Source organism: Corvus brachyrhynchos, unplaced genomic scaffold, assembly GCF_000691975.1.
Source record: "Corvus brachyrhynchos isolate BGI_N302 unplaced genomic scaffold, ASM69197v1 scaffold86, whole genome shotgun sequence".
In the NCBI taxonomy this organism is placed as follows: domain Eukaryota; kingdom Metazoa; phylum Chordata; class Aves; order Passeriformes; family Corvidae; genus Corvus; species Corvus brachyrhynchos.
The window spans coordinates 298599-315994 of NW_008238647.1; the positions used below are offsets into that span (position 1 = coordinate 298599).

The window sequence follows — 17396 nt, forward strand, 5'->3', positions numbered from 1 at the left end:
GATATAACTTCAATGAAATAAAATCAAACCAGAAATTTAGCCCATTGTAACGGATCTTGTCGTTCTCACAGGAAATTATCCAATGTTTCCAGTATATTTGATGCTCAAGTTTATTTTGTCATTCAATATAGGATGACCTTGGCTACCAGTTAACAAGGGACCTTGTCTATGTAACAGAGCTGACAAATGGCACATAAAAGACACTGGAATATACATAGTACTTATTAACTATGACTAAATCCCACATGGCACAACTTTAAGAATGAGGACTCATGTTCTGTAATCTTCCATTATGACTGCAGGTTTTTATTTCTCATACAGTGTCACAAAAAACTGGAATGAGAAGCCTCTGCTGAAGTGTATAAATCTAAACGAAGTTTCCTTATGCACTGAGATTACAAGCTAGGAAAAAAATGGACAAAACAGCCAACTAACAAAATGGAAAATTAAAAGCTAGACAAGCTAGGAAAATGAAGAATGTGACTCTTGGCAGTATTTGTGAAAACCACCCAGAAAGATGGTGTAGAAATTGGACTAGCAGAAGAAACTTAGCTGCACCACAAATTTTGGCGTTGCAAAGGCAGATATCACTTCTCAGTTCCACCATAACAAACACAACAGTACACAACTGGATAAATGTGGTTTATACATATAAAAAGTTATTCAACAAGGGGGGAAATAATCTGCTTTGTGAAAGCAAGGGTTAAAGGGTTTCTCTTCTCATTACTTCACATTATTTTTCCTGTGTGAAGAAGTGCATTTGAGTATTCCATGGATTACATTTATGAAGGGAAAAGAAATCTTTTGGATGTAACCCCAAATACAGAAGGAAAAAAGAATGTACAGCTGGCAGTATGTGACCTGGTTTCTGAGTGTAGAATGGGGGATAATAACTCAGAGACACCACTGGCTTCAAAACCCACATTGTTATAGCTGAAGATATAATTTCTGATAATTCAATTTTTGGTACAGCTTCTCTGGGCCCAGTGAAATCCAAAGAAGTCCCACTATGATATTTTATAACCTGAAGGGTAGGTGCGAACTCCAGAGGTGCTGATGGCATTACCTGACAGAGTTGCAGAAGCTTGCTTTCCAAAAAGTGTGCATAATTTCACCAACTACTTTCCTGTGCTCTGTTTTCTAGATGGAAGATTTTTCAAGCTTCAGACAAAAAGAGAACAAAAGTGTTTATTACACCTGAGACAGAAAAACCCTTTTCTACCAGATGACCTTTACACTTGTATGCATTTATTGCCCAAAAATTAAAGTGGGAAAATACAAATTATTTAAGATGCAGTATAACCAACATTTTTTTCCCTTCCCTAAGAGCTATTGTCAATACTACAGAAACTTGAAGCAGGTACAGAAATGAAGTTAATTTTAACAATGATTCCATGGTACAAATGAGTGTGTTATCACATTGTTCTAGGCCCAAATTCTCCTCTTCTTAAACAGTATTTTCTGAACTCTGCTTCCAGTTCCATGAAGGCCGATGCATACATAAAAATTAAACAGTTGAACAATTAGCTGCATGACTGCAGCCTATATGAAGTTTGATATTACATTTAAAATGACATTGCAGTCAACATCTTTAAAATGCCTGTTTTCAACAACCTAGACTTTGAGAGTGTTTAAGATCTTCTAGTACAGCAAAAAGGGGCATTTTCCATGAGAAGCAGAGCTTTAACAAAAGCATTTAAAAAACTTTCATTCCTATGCAATCCTTACTTTTTAGCATACTTAGACATGCACATGAAAATATGCAACTTATTTTTTTCCAGCTTGCTCTTCAAGAGTGGCACAGTTGCAGGTTTAACTTCCACTCTTAGACTGAGACAAATTGCTCTGTCATTACTATTTTATTTTTACAGTCATTCCAACCTAAAATTTCCTCTCAGCAGTGTGGCTTTTTATTAGCCTTTTGAAAACATTGGGTAAGAAAATTCAAACTATAAAGCAGCCATTACTTGGTTATTGATGCTAACCCTTTGATAGGTCTGAGGAAGTCAGGTACATTATGTCTGGGCCTTTGAACATTTTTTTCCTTTTCATTTCAGCAAGCATTAACATCAGAGACATCAAGCTAATCCTTTCAGCTTCTAATCAGTGTTGTGGACACTTTTATTTCAGCTACTGAGCCTCTCTGCAGCTATTGGGAATTTCAAGTTGAAATGTTAATGATTATAAAAATGTCACTGAGATGACATAGTGCCCCTTTTTGCTGCCTACAGTTTTGTAGGAAAACAAAGTTACTGAAAGTAGCACTTGTTCATGCTGAGGAAGTACAACATTTCTGCTACCATCTTACATGTGTGCACTGATTTTTTAGAAAAGACACTATCTTAAAGTACTACTACTACTAATAGCATAGATCATGTCCTTCCATAGTGAGCTTCCCTTATGCAAGTGAGAATCTGAGACCTCAAGACTAGACTTTTGTAATGGTGTTATTTTTACCTCCTCTAGAAGATACCTGTGTTGTCCACCAGACAGATCCCACAGAGAAGTCAGAGTGAGAGAAATAAAATTTACTTTCTTACTGAACATGTTGAAAGTCAGTATTTGTTCTTAAATGATCAAGCTTAGCTTTGCCTTCTGTTCTTCCTCTCTTGTGACCAAACAGAACAAAATAAAAGTGAAGAAGGTGTTGAGCAACATGGAGCTGTTTGGGATCACACTTTAAACCCCCAGAAAAAACAAAAACAAACAAAAAATTCCTTTGGTACAAGCCAGGATTTTAATATAAGTCCCAAATTCCCAGATCTCAGAATCCAAAAAGAATATTAAATCTCATTATGATTAACCCCCCAATAATTTACAAAATTAATAAAACTTGACAATACTGAAAAATTTAAAACTTTTGTCCATTGCAGAAGTAGGCTAAAGAGCTTAAAAAGTTTTCTTATTTTTGCAGGGGAATAAACTCTTTCTCTTCCACCTGCAAGAAAACTTTGATTCGGGGTGAAGGGAGAGACAGTTAGGTACTTGAGATCTAAATGATACCAAGAACTCATTGTTCCTACTCATAAAGGCACAGGCACTGCTAGAAAGAATATCAAAATAATAACTGGTCAAGACTTCTAAAACCATTAACAAATTTCAACATGTTACTGTGTTCAAATATTGCTCAAATCTTTTTTGTTTACTAGTTGTTTTCTTATATTAACTTCAGAATACTTCAGTAGTGGTGGAATATTTTGACCAACCTGGCTGAAAGCATATATGCAAAAAAACTTAATGCAGAATTATGGTTCCCAGAAAACATCATAAACTCCAGGATTTTCATCTCTTATCTGTGCTGCTAAAATATTTGCAAAAGGCTTTATTAATAATCTCTGCAGTCAAAATCAGGAGCAAAACCATTTTTTCCAGTTCCAATACAAATTAATTGGTATAACATCTGCAAAGTCTTGCTAAGACTGAGCACTGATAAGCAACACCACTATCCCTCCATCACACTTTATATATAGAATGAATGTTTAGCAAAAGCTGAATAAATAGTGAGGGTTATCTGCCATATTACAGCTCATTTTGATATATCATGATATGTTAAGCTCTTAAAATAGACCTCATGCATCTTAGTTTAGAAACCTCTAAAGTTTATGATAGCTTTAATTGATACACTTCTAAAGAACCAAGTCCTCATCATATCATTGACTTTATTATATGAACAGGTGCGGCTGAAACTCATTTCTGGAAGGACAAGTAAGGTACAGTTTTACTAAAACCAGTGGGTTTCCCTTCCACTCTACACTACGTATATTCTACAGCAGAAACTGTTTACATTTTGCCTCCATCTTTCTAGATGGGTGATGATGTTTATTTAGTGACCAAATTTGGACTTTTCCATAATTTATGTACAAAGACTTCGGAGTTCTCAACTGAATGCTAACTTTTATTCCCAAGCCCTTCTTGCAGTAATTTCAAAGGAATATGGGTGCACAAATCACAGAATTATATTGATTCTTTCTGGTGACACTTGTCATTGGCCAAAGTGTGCTGTGGATTTACTCACAAGTTCCTCTCTAAGCAGGGGCAGGGCTGTTTTCACAAACCTCCTTGGCAAAACAAGACACACAGACTGGATCCTTCTGGATTCATTCTTGAATTTTCTTGAATTGTCACTATTCTGACTTAAAGACAGATCTTGTATTTTTCCCAAGATGGATAATGTTGGATAGCTCTTTTCTGCCTTTTTTTTTTAAATGCACCTTCGTCCTCTGCTCATGAAACAGTCTATTTCAATTAGATAAATGTGTGCATACAATGACCAGCTTTGTCTCCAAAGAATTTTGAGGATATTTTTTACAGACTTTCATTTTTCTAGCTTATGAATTCCAGCCTTTTAGAGCATTAGCATTTTTTTATTAATTTGGAATTCCAGTATTAACACATGATTTATTGTTTTTTAAATAAGGAAAAAAATGCCTCAACAATGTCTATGGACTAAAGTTTCCAAAATAATATTTACTTTCTCATCTTTGCAGTTAAATTAAAAGTCAGTAGTACTAACACAAGCGATAGTTTTCCAATAAATGCAAACTACTTTGGCCTTTCCTGGGTCCTTCTAAGACAGCTGACTCCTAGAATAAATGACAGTAGCATTTTCAAAGCTGCTAAATTATTCCAATCCTACTGAAGCAGATACTGTCTGGCATGAAGGATCCTAGGACTGGTGAATCTGAACAGACAGGAGTAACTGAGTGAGCAGAATTCACTATGATAAAGAGCTTAAGATAAAAGGAGAGATTTATATTGAAATAGAAGCTTACAGTAGCAGATCACTTTAATTTTCTCTGCCATGTAGTAAGCAAAAAGCGTGTAAAAGGTGGGTAGACAGATTTGACTTGTGGATCAATATTCTGTTGATCTCTGGCCACAAAACAATTAATCTCTGCAGTGCAGAACAAAAGTAAAGGGGAATTTAATGTCAAATCAGTTAACCACAATCTGAAATTGAAAAAGGAGTATTGATAATGATGTTCCTCCTATTAAGTGATATCATCCAGAGCATTCATAGCAATGTAATAATTACACAGTGCAGTTAGCTTGATCTCCTAGGCTAACATCATAGCAATCAACTGCAGCAGCGTCTCCACCATTCTGTTAAGAGCTACATTTCCAAAGCTGAGTCTGAACTTCTTAGAGAAAAATTTAATTTCAGCTATCTGCCATAAGCTCTCTTTATCTACAAAGCTCACATTTTGGAGGGAACATAAATCTTTGGAAAATAAATGTAGACACAATACCATCATTATGTTAATATACGTGGAAATTCCATTTGGAAACCATCTCAATTTGTCAGGACTCCAGACAACAATCAGTAGACTTTAAGAGACACAAATAGATTCAGTGTTCTTAAAAAAAGAAAAAAAAACAAACATGAAGGGATTGATAGCACAGGGGATGATAGTAAAAAAAGAGAAAAGGAGAGGAAACAGATAATTAAGCTCTTCCAAGAACAGGATATTTTTTAAGGAACAGACACAGCATGCCTATTAAATTCATAATGGCGATGATTAAAAAACCACTATGCAACGGTACTAAAATAATAACTGTTTGAAGTTACAGGAATATTCCAAAGACTAACATTCTTACTTCTGGGCATCCTCTCAAGTAGTTGAAAAATCATCCCTCATTTTAAAAAAGTCAGACCTCATCAGTTCTCTCCTGACCATTTGCAGTTTTACCATGAGTTGCTCACATGCATAGTTCAAACATTTTTTTCTTGTTCAAGATGAATCAAGATTTCTCAGTTTTCCTTATGAAAGAGGGGCAGACAAACAGACACACTGACCATGTTGGACTGAGATTTATCCAACTTAATTTCAGTCAGCTATCTGAGCTACCTGAGCAAGAAGTATCACTGAGGTTCCAATACCACCATGGGACTCAGCATTGCCTCCCCACACAGCCAAAATCAGACTTCATGGCATCAGCTCAGTGCAACAGAGACCCTTGCTAGAGCCACATCTACTTGGGTGAATTTGGAACAGAACACCTTCCATTTATCACAGCCACTGCTCTAAAAGTAAGCCAGGTAACATCAAGACTCATGTGGTGGGACATCTCAGAGATGTCTGCTCTGTAACTAGTCACTCAAGGTGCTCCCTATAAACACATAGAAAAGGGTATTTTTTTAGGTTTGGTTCATCTGATCTATTTTAGCTGTCTAAAAGCTAAATCTCAGAAGCTCCTGTTCTTCTCCACTGACTACAAAACAAGGTTCAACAGCCAATTTAGGTTCATATAAGAAATATGAATTTGGTCAGATAAACGCACTGCCTCCTTCTTTCACTGGCTCTCCATGTGTCATCCTGTATCCTACTGCAACTTCTCAATCAAAGCATTCTTCCCTATCATGAACTCTTCTTTTTATTAAAGAACCAGTTATTTACTTGCAACCTCTCTTATTACTGATCCTTAACATCTCTTGACATGAACAGGACAGAAAAAAATATTATTTACGGAAGACTTTTTGCATGAGTTAAACTTACTTGTTTTGAAACTGCTTCATCAGTGACTGACATCATGACTGACTTATATCAGTCATCAGAGATTAATGAAAAGCTCTTAACTCACCGTAATTTATTGTCTGCATCTATAATCTACCCTGAGGAAGGAACATGAACCAGAGCTACAAATATTTGAAATCTGTAGTGGAAGACCAACAGAAAGGGAAAAAAGATAATGTAAGTACATAAAGGGGCAGTATAGTCAATGAGAAGTAATTTTTCAATGAACTTTTTCAGCGTAAATAAAATATTCACAAGACATACAATATATGAGGCATTCTGCCTCAGCTATTAAAGAGAAAATGTACATATATGTAGCTTCACTGGGAGAGGTAGAGTAAAAGAATTGTTGAGCCTTCATCATAATCTGCCATTATTGACTGTACTAAAAATGAATTATGGCATTTTAAGATACTTACTGATATTGGCAAAACGCTTCCTGACTGAATCACTGCACTAGAAATCAGGGGAGAACTATTTAACCAAGGCCACTGGTCCAAATGCAGGTAAAACCCAAATTAGTAATTTCTAAACTGAAGCATATCGGCAAGTCAAAAAATTAATTACTCCTGAGTGAATTACGGGAGTAAAATTTTACCAAAATTAAAGTAATGCCACTGAGTACCTGCAAGATGTGAGCATTCTTAAGTACATCTTGCTAGCACAGCGATATTGTGAGCCTATTCCCACTTCAGAGGCACTTACAGCTTAGCTCTGCAGGGCATCTTTTTCCCTGCAGTTTCCTCAAAATGTCAAAGGAGGTGCCAAACGTACCAATACCTCCTCCAAAGTGCCAGAGGAAATGTTACCAGGGTGTCTCTAGAGCCAAACATTGACATCAGAGAAGTAACCAGGTTACTCAGTCAGCTCTCAGCAGAGACCAATGTCAAATAAACTTTTACCCTAGCAGTGTATAGCCAGCGGTGATTAGCTCATCAGTGGTTACAGGCAATGTAGACTTTAAAACAGCTACACCCATACCTGTGCCAAAGGGACTTGAGTCAGATGCACACAGGGGATGCACACAGAAGAAACAGAGCAAACAGTTCAAATTCAAATCCATCTCCAACACTTCATTTTTAGACTAGATCTCACTGTTTATATTCCAAGTGCTTTCCCTTGTTGTCGCAATGTGACCTGGAGACACCAGAAAACATGTGGACGGTTCAAATGTTCAATAAAATTGATGGATGTAGACTTCTATTCTCTGAACTGTGTATCAAACTATTAAACATTTGGTGTTACATTCTCTGCTGCTGTAAAGACAAGTAGCTCTACTTAATCCCAGAGAGTTGCACCCACTTAGACCTGTAAAACAATCTAACTTCCTTCAGTGATGAGTTTGCCTGCATATCACTCAGGTCAGAAGCACTTGTCTGTGTTTTCTTGGTTTCTACCTTTTAATGGCTGCACTTTGTCCTTTTCACCAAGAGGGAATTAGCAAGTGAACTCAGAGCAAGATTTTACTTTTGAGTATGAATAATGTTGGTGTCCCATCAGTCCAGCAACACTTCCTTTTACACTAATGAGCCATTAAAATATGTGTAGATAATCACTAATCTTTCAGGAGGTTAACATGAAGCTCGTCCAATTCTAACACTTCCATCACGGAAGTGGGAATTTGGGAACAGATCATGTTTTATTAAAAAGAAAAGGAAACACATGGAAAGAGAAATGCATTGTCAAGACTTGGGAGTGCCTGTGTTATCTCAGATATTTATATTGGAATAAAAGCTTTCAGTCTAACCCCATTTTTTCCACTGTTTTGCCCTGCAGTGACATCAGCCTTCTGGCATGATTACAGTCTTAAAAATGCACAGTACTGTAAGTTCAAAGATAGGGCAGAGAAGCAAGCGTTAACAGCAGTGGCTCATCACAACAGCACCTCGTAAGAGGCATCTGCTGTGCATCTTCCAGACAATAAGCATGGACAGAGGGAGGCCCACTTTGGCACAATGGAGGTCACCAAGAGGCCCCCAAAAATGGGGGTTCACCAAAAGCCCAGGTCACCAAGATGCATGGTAGACATAGGTGGTGAAGCTGGTGCTCATACTCTGTAACCTGAGTTTTGGCAACCATGAAGAAAAATATCTCTAGTGCAAACATGAAACTCAGAGGGGTTATACAGCGCAACAAGCAGAGTGCATATGGTCTCAGCAATTATAGTAGTATGCAGTTCAAAAACCAAGTCCTCTGCAGAGATAAAGGTGGAATGTGCCCTTGTTTACAGCAGGAAAATGAGGGAAGGTTTGGTCTCCTGCCCTCTCCTTGTGTTAATACCTGTTTGTGCCCTTGGTGACCTCAGCAGACATATTTATCAACAGCCAGTGGAAAAATTGCCTCCAGGTCACAGCATCCCACACAAAGTCATATGCACTAAAACCTCCTTTCTCAAATGCAATCATTCCTACTTCAGTTACATCTCATCCTTTGAGACGGATCTTTACATTCTGATTCATCTGTGAAGCTGACTGGAATTATTCACAATATACAAGAGAGTGCAGGATACCCAGTTATGCTGCACATAGCAAAGGAAAATTGAAAATCAAATAGGCTTACCAACAGCTCTCTGCTCTCTACAGTAACCTGTCAGCACCGCTTCTCTGCAGCAAGTGAACAGCAACAGGAAATGATGGGATGCTGACTGCTCTCTGCACTGCTGGCACCCAATAATATAGTACTTCCTTTGTGGTACCAGAGGAGCTACCTAGACCTCAATGAGGAATTCTCTAAGGAACTTGCAAAATATTAGCAGCTTCTTTCTGAGACATTTGGAGAAACACTGAAAAAATAATTGAGTGATCTCCTGCTGCCTGTAGCTGATGCACAATTTGGTGAGCTCTGCAGAACTATGCTAAACAGAAGCATCTGTACACTTCCTGCTTCTGCTATTCTAGCTTGGCTGTTTCACTGTAGCAACGTAACAAAACACATACCAAATAGGAAAACTGACTGTGGCTGTTATGGAGATTGCTTTATTTTATACTACATTCCTGCATAAACTTTCAGTTTACAAATTATCTCTTAGCAGATCATGGAGTTTTTTCAGTGGTCCAGTTGCTACTCAAAGTTCTTTGTTAGATCATTTCCAATAATCTATTCTGAATGGCAATTAGGAGTGTTCAAAATAGGAATGGTTTTGGCTGGGTGGTGAGCACACTTTCTCAGTTCCCAAACTACCTGATTTCAACTCATTGCAGGCACTCATCAGAGAAAATATGGATCTTTAACTTCTCAAAACTTTTATGGCACAGCCTGATTTATGCAGAAGAAAAACAAATCTCTTTATGTTGCAGAATAGAGAGGAAAAAGCTTCAGTTAAAAAGCCTCTGCTTGTACTTTCCATATGGATATGGCAGTGAACAGTGTGGTAGAAAGAAGCCTCTGTTCTGCTGCCGTCTCTTGGTTTCTAGAAGTAAGGAGAGTTAAAACACAAGAAGAGCAACAGATCAAGGGGATGATAGTAAAACTCCCAGAAACTCATGAAGAAGGATGAGCAGATTTATCTCAGGGGAAAAAAGAAACAAGAGACATTATAATAAAGCCATACAATCAAAGGTGGTTAAGATAGGGTGGATTACACTTTCTCATTCATAAACAAACCTGTGAACACCAAGTCTTTCCTTGTCGTGCTCAGCATCACCTGGGAGAACAAATCAGGGCTTCAGAAGCCCCTTTTGGTCCATGTGCAGGACATGGCAACAGCACCCTGCTCTTGCCTCTGCCTCCAAGTAAAACCACATCATCGTTTCTGCAAATATCCTAGCAAAGGGCTATTGAATGAATACACATTAATATCTGGACTAGACCCTGTCCAATAGCGGCCCAGTTGCTCTGGCTACATTATTTTGCTGTTAAACAGCTCTAGTGAATCTTTGAGAGTTGCCCAAAACAATGAAAAGAATTTTTTAACAGCACCAATAAAATAAACTAAACCCTCAACATTGAGCAGGTGACAAGGGTATTTTATATATATATATATATATTTTATAAGAGATAAACAAGACTACTTTGTAGGCAGAAATACCTTCTGGTTCTCAGTTTCTTCTGAAATATTTTCCACAAAGCAAGCAGGAGTTTCAGCCATTTCTTATCAGTAACTGGAGCTGACTGAATCATTCAAAAAAGGTCTGTTTTAAAAATACTCTACATCACATTGTAGACTTCTGTGAAAAAATTATTTAAAAAATCACTTGCAACTGGATGTCTAAGAGATTATAAATCTAAGGAGAAACATACAAGGAGAGACAACTGGCTGTGGTTTAATACTGTAGCTAATTTTGCCAAACCACCTGGCCATTTTGTTTGACACACACTCTACTAGTTACTGAGTTACAGCTTCCTCAGTATTTATTGATAAATAATCAAATGATTATTTAAGTTCACTCTAAGCAGCACTACTGTTGAAAGACTGTGAACTTCAGTGTGACTGAAACAATGATAAATTATTAAACTATTTTCTCCTTATTATGTAAAGGTTCAAATGTTATTCTTGCTCCTACACTTCAAAAATTTTGGGAAAAGAAAGCCAAAAAACCTTTAAAAATTGGATGGGGGGGGGCAGGGGGAGGAAACCAAAGTGTAATCTGTCTAGAATATCTAGAAAAAAGACAAATGCAGTGAGCTGGTAGCAGCTTACAGTGCAACCCCATAAACAGTTGGCATGAAGATAGCATAACAGTATCAGTAGTCAAGAATAAATCTATATGCACTATGTTCAAGACTGCAGCTAAGAAAATTTAACTATTAAGACTACATTGGAGAAACAAGAGTAGCTTTTACTGAAATATAAGCATCAAAACCTTATTCCTCCCCAAGAAGAAAGAAATCCTGATCCTTATTTTACATTTGGTATGGTTTAGAATGGCTACAGTAGTTTTTCTGTGATTCCAGCAAATGCACTAAAGAAGACTCACAACTGCTTCAAGCCCAGACACCTTGATTTACTCATCCACCTCACCTACTGGGACTGTTGAAGAGGAGACTGTCTCTGTATTCAATGTATTGGCAGAAAATATTCCAGTTTACGAAAAGTCATTAGCTGTTTATCAGAAGCACATGGCAAGCAGTCTTGAGAGGCATGCAGTAAATGAGCAGTCATTACATGTGAAGTAAGTAAAGCCAGAACAAGATATATGATCATCTATTCCAACCTTTTCCATAGCATATCCTATAATTCTGCTTCCCATTATTTACCTGAAATAAAGTATGCAGACTCTCAATATCCAAAAAGATGAAGAACCCATCACTCCTCATTGTAGTGTCCCCAGCCACTCACCACTTTTGCGGTCAGAAATGCAAACATTTAAAACAAAACTGTCTTTCCCTCATAACCTTTGGCTCTTACCTCTTCCCTGCATCACTTACACACATTAAACATGTCTCCCTGACACTGCTTCAAAACCATAACAATCTGCCATCACCTGCTTAGCTCCTGCAACCTGACTGAAATTGTAATGTAACAGTAAGCACAGGTGCTGGGCTTTACTCAAGAGCAAGCCACAGGGAGGGAGGCAGGCAGACATTCAAAGCTCTGGCCACACAAACCAGCAGGCATCTCTAAGGAAAGGAACTCTGAAAGCCCCAAGCTGTGACCCCCAGAGTCATAGGCTGTGCCTTCAGCAACCAACAGGCTGTGTTCGCCCTGGGATACCTTCCTGTAGACTCCTGGATTTTGCTGAAGAACAACCATCCCAGCTTCAAGGCATGATCAGTCACCAGCTCACTATCAGAAACAGACGACATAAATGCAGCTTTGGGCAACACGACTACTTGGAAGTATGTAATTTTATCAAATTTTCCTGCTTTTCATGGAAAAGATACCAACAAGGTATCTGAAGAGATAATAGCAACTCTTCTGGACTTCAGAGAAGCTTTGAAAATGCCATACAGAGTCTGAACCAATCTACTTTCAAATTCATTACGTTTATACCTTCTTCAATAATAATTATTCTCATAGTTCTCTAATATTCCTCCTAAAGCATCATTAAGTTATACTGGTTTTAATCTGGACACTCCAGGTACTTCATCCTACTGTAATTCTAATTCTTACATCTATGCTTTTTTTTTTAATAATAATTATTTTCTAAAAATGCATTGAGAACAGGTGTTTCTAGTTTACAAAATTCAGCAAATAACTGCATTTGGTAGGGGGAGGGAAGCAGGGGGAAAGACCTGCCTAAAGGCATAGGGAGGGGGAAAAAATATTTATTAGTAGCAATCTTAAACAGCATTTACATGTTTTCAAACTTGTAGTCTTGACAAGATAAAAAATGTAAATGGGTTCAAATGCAGTCAAGTTTTTAAATTTTTCTTGTGTTTTTTAAGGGGGTTGTCTATGTCAGGCAGAGTGGGTGTAGTCTGAAAAATGTCTGAGTAAAAATAGCAGCACCATTAAATTCAGTCTGAGATGCATTTAAAGAAACAAGATAAGGAGGGTTGATGCTTTTCTGTGTGGCTAGCACTATTTTGATAACACAGCTTGTCTTTTCATAAGATGTGTCATGATCTCTTAACAGGCATAAATAGTCAAAGTCCCTTGCAGTCACTAAGGCAGACAGATTTGATTCAAGAGATATATCACAGCTTTCCTCAAGACAGCCCAGGAACACGGTGCTGGACACATGCAGCTGGCTGTGGAAAAGGAAAAAACTTCCTTTGACCAAGGTAAAAGGAATATTTGTCATACTGTGTGTTCATTCCTAGTAAGAAAATAGCAGTCACTACATGAACAGTGCACAAAAAGCCTGACAGGAAGGCCATTAAGAAGTAATATGAAAATTTCATAAACAAGTTCCAGATCTCACCTAAAGTGCTTTTGAAGTCCTTGATGAGCCTCATCACTGGAATTCTTACATAAAGAGAATGACTGTAGATGTTATAAACATATATAAAAAAGCGTAAGCCCTTCAAATTTTTTGCCAAAATTTTTGATTACTCTCTTGTACAAATTACAGTGTTCCCTTTCCAAAGTGCTTATGAAATACCAGAAATTCTATCAGAGTCATCTGATATTACATATTCCAAAGAAAAGCACCATTAATATAAACTGCAACTATACTGTCACTAGGAGCAGTCATTCTCCATACTCACACGATCCCTGAACTCCTCAAAGGTCGTCAATAAAGAGACAAATAATGACATAATTCCCAAAGGGAAGTCATGTAGTACATCCTGTCCCTGGGCACAATTATTTCTGCCTAAATCACTCCTGACCTATGTTTATTTATCCTGTTCTTAAAAATCCTAGTTATGGAGATTTCACAGTATCCCCAAACAATCTATTTCAGTGTTCAGGCTCCTTCACCATTATAATAATTTTCTTTCTCCTAGACTAAGCCTCTCATGTTTCTGTTTCTGCCCATCCATTTTCTTCTGCCCAAGTCCATTGTGACCATTTACTTCCAAGTGTTTGCTTCAATATGTACCATTTTAATATTAATACATTTCCCCTCTAATTTAACTTCTCTCAACTAAAAGAATACACCTGATAGCTGTTTTTCGGATTTTTTTTTTTAATGTCCATATCTAGACTACAAACTAATTCTAGCTGCTGGATAATAATTGCCATACTTAGTTTTATTGGATTAATTAGCATGATATTCATATCATGTGTGTATTATCAATACCTTTTAGAAAAATCCAGCATCCATAAATATTTGAAGATCCATTTGTACTTTTGTAATACTAATAATTTTAAAAGAAAATCTCCCAGAAACAAAGAAACAGAAACATTATGGCATCAAAGACACATTTTTAAATTCTTTATAAGGTTTGTTTTGATGAAGTATTTTGAGTCATTGCTTTACAGCAGGAGAGAGACAAGGATGCCATACCACCAAGCACACAGTCAATTTACCACTACATCAGTTTAGCACCAAATAAAGCCATAATAAATTAAGAGGAAGGATGAACTTGACCCAAAGCACACATGTATTTGGGATGGTAATAGGTCAAAAAGAAATCCCAAGCCTATAATTCAATTCAGTGCCAGACTACCACACAGCTGCATGAATCAGGGCTGTTCTGCGCAACTCAAAGTGTTTCTACTGAAACCAGACAGCAGAAGGCTTCAGGCACGTGCCATGCTGTACAACTTGAAGCTTTTCTCCTTTGCCAGCATTGACTCAAAGCTTCTTGGCAGCAACCAAATTCAGTTTGGCATTTTCCCTGAAGATGAAAGATTGGAGCCAAACAAGGGTCAGAGAAGTGAAGGAAGGAGATTAAGAGAGAAGGGATGAAGATGAGACAGAAACCTGGAGAGCCAGACTCACTGCTTTGGATGTGGAGAGATGGACACAGTGATACCAGAAACTTTTCCATTCAGAAAGCATTACAACTCCAGGGCCTTTCAACAGTGCAAAAAGGAAGGTGGTTAGCCTGGTTTTCTTAGCACTGGCACAAGTTCAGTAGTTGTTCCACAGCTTATCTCACTCGTGACTGGCAAGTGCTGTAAGCTACTACCAACTGTGACTGTACTCAGAGGCAACCAAAATGCAGACAGTATTGATGTTCACTCCAATGGAGAAATGACACAGGGCTCAGAGCTGTGACTCACTTGAACATGAGGATAGGCTCTTGCCCTAGGAAACTTTCAAAGTCTAAAAAATAAAATAAATTAGTTATTTCCCAGATCTTCCCAAGCCTGAAAAGAAACCCTGAGGTTATCAGATGCATCTCCTGATTAATATTTATAATATTTATAATATTGTATTTATAATGCATTAATATTGCATACTACATAGTCATATGTGCCAGTTTGTCACCCCAAGACATCATATTACAAGATCAGAAAAACTCCTTTCATATTTGAGGACCATCTTTGGACCAAAAGCAGTCTGCCTTTTTCTTCTCTTCCCCCAGTATATTTATATGCAGCACTTCCATATCCTCTAAGCTCTTGTTTCACTGGGCTAAAAGATTTTTCTGTCTCTGCTGAAGTACTCCCCTCAATGATTTTTACCATCTTTTTTTCCTTATTCCAAGCTTACTCTGAGATCAGTTTACATATGCTAGCCAACCTCTTTCTCAGCTGCTTGAACCTGTGTTTCACTTTTGTAATACACCAGTAGTACATGATACTCTATAAAGCAAAAAGGCACATTGCCCATGAGCACCATTCAATGTCATTCAGAGAGATATTACAAACAAATGAGAACCTACCTTCTCCACAAAATGAGAGTCTCATTTTAAATAATCTGGGATGAAGTTTCAGTCATGACAACTCAAGCACAGCCACATCTTCCAGTTTTGACTTTGCCAGCTAACTTTCATAGTGACTCTTTAAGTGCTGGGTCACTGCTAAGACTACAGTTATCTTGACTTAGTAGGTGTGCACACAGATGAAGTGCATAAGGGTACATCAACCCCAGTGAGGGATATTAATAATAGTATACATTCCTACCAGGAGCACAAAGCATTGTGGTTCTCCAGGCTAATTTCTAAAGGCGGCACCTAATTGCAAAAACATCCAGAGCAGAAAGTTCTCCTTTAGATCTCACAAGAACTGACATCCTTCTCTTTCCTCTTTCGTGGATGAAATGAATGAAGTCATTACATGACAGTACATGTTTTTAAGAAGCAAAAAGATGTATACATGAATTTTTCAAAAGAAACTAGGATGTCTAAATTTCACATAATTTCAATTGAATCTATCTTCCTATTATTTTTTGAAAAATCCTACCTGTTATCAGTAGCTTTACAGCAAGGAAATAACTGTTCTCTAACTTATGTCACTTAATACAGTGAAGAGATGTAACGCTTCTAAATTATCCAGCTTTACCATGAATTCTGTAGCTTTAGTAAGGATGTCAAACTCAGACAGTGACTATGTTCCTGTTGATGATGTCCCATTAGCCACACATTCACAGCTCTCTCTAGGTGACATTATCTCCAGTGTTACAAGGTCTATACACTATCTCAGTAACCTCTGTGCATAGGCACCCTGGTGGCTACAAAATAACAACGAAAAGGACTCATTTTCTATTTTTAGAACATCTTGTTCAGTCTCACCTACATTCAAGAGCAAAGGCCCTTAGACTAAAGCCCAAGGAACTTTGTGCATACTGCTGCCAGTCTATACCATCTGGATACATGCCTTGGACACCTTTTGTCTGGAGTGGGTTCTTGAACAGAGTTCAAGAGATACAGAATAGGGTTTCCTGGAAACTACACACACTTTCTGCACTCTTCAAGCTCCTTTTTCTTGCTAAGAATAAACAGAATGTCTTGCTAAATTGCAATAGTACAATGTTGCTAATTGTCATGGGTTAGCAAGCATAGTCCCAGAAGTGATTTTCTTGCAAAGAGGTGCTTACAGCTTCCTCTATGACCTGACAGAACCTATCAACTGGCTAGTTTGAATACTGACAATTTTTTAAGCCACTTAAAATTTTCACCACCTCTGTGGTCCACATTTAAGAATGAACAAACCCCAGGAAGCTCTCTCTTGCTTCCTGCCTTGGGACAGGTAACTGGGCTCAGCCTGTACGGGGCCCAGCGGACCCGGCCCAGGCCCTGCTCAGTCCGGGCCGGGTCCAGGCCGGGACCTGCTGGGCCGGATCCGGGCCACCCGCGGCCTCCCCACAGCCCTGCTCTGTGCAGACGGCGCGGCCCGGCTTTCTTCCCTCTCTCCAGTGCGGCCGAAGATTCAGCTGAAGCTGCCTGCTGCCCAGCAAAGATCATGTGACCAATAATGATAAGTGAAATTCCAGCTGCAAAGCCTGGGTGAGATTAACCCTTTTAGTGCTGTAAGTTTCCTCCAGAACAGATGAAGCCTGCAGACATTAAGTAAAGAAAGAAGAGCTGAAAACATGAGGGAAGAGAAAGAGGAGATGCTTAGGAGCTGAAATTCTGTTGTAAAGCTATGGTGGTGATAGACTA

The 17396-nt window shown here is 38.1% G+C and overlaps 1 long non-coding RNA gene across 1 annotated transcript; it reads right to left on the reverse strand.

Annotated features, from left to right (window-relative positions):
* Positions 1–441: 441 nt before the first annotated feature.
* LOC108447489 lies at positions 442–9129 on the reverse strand. The gene is made up of 3 exons (XR_001863092.1): positions 9075–9129; positions 7497–7652; positions 442–1161 (listed from the first exon to the last, which is right to left on the reverse strand). It is a non-coding gene; the product is annotated as an uncharacterized LOC108447489 (long non-coding RNA).
* Positions 9130–17396: the final 8267 nt, after the last annotated feature.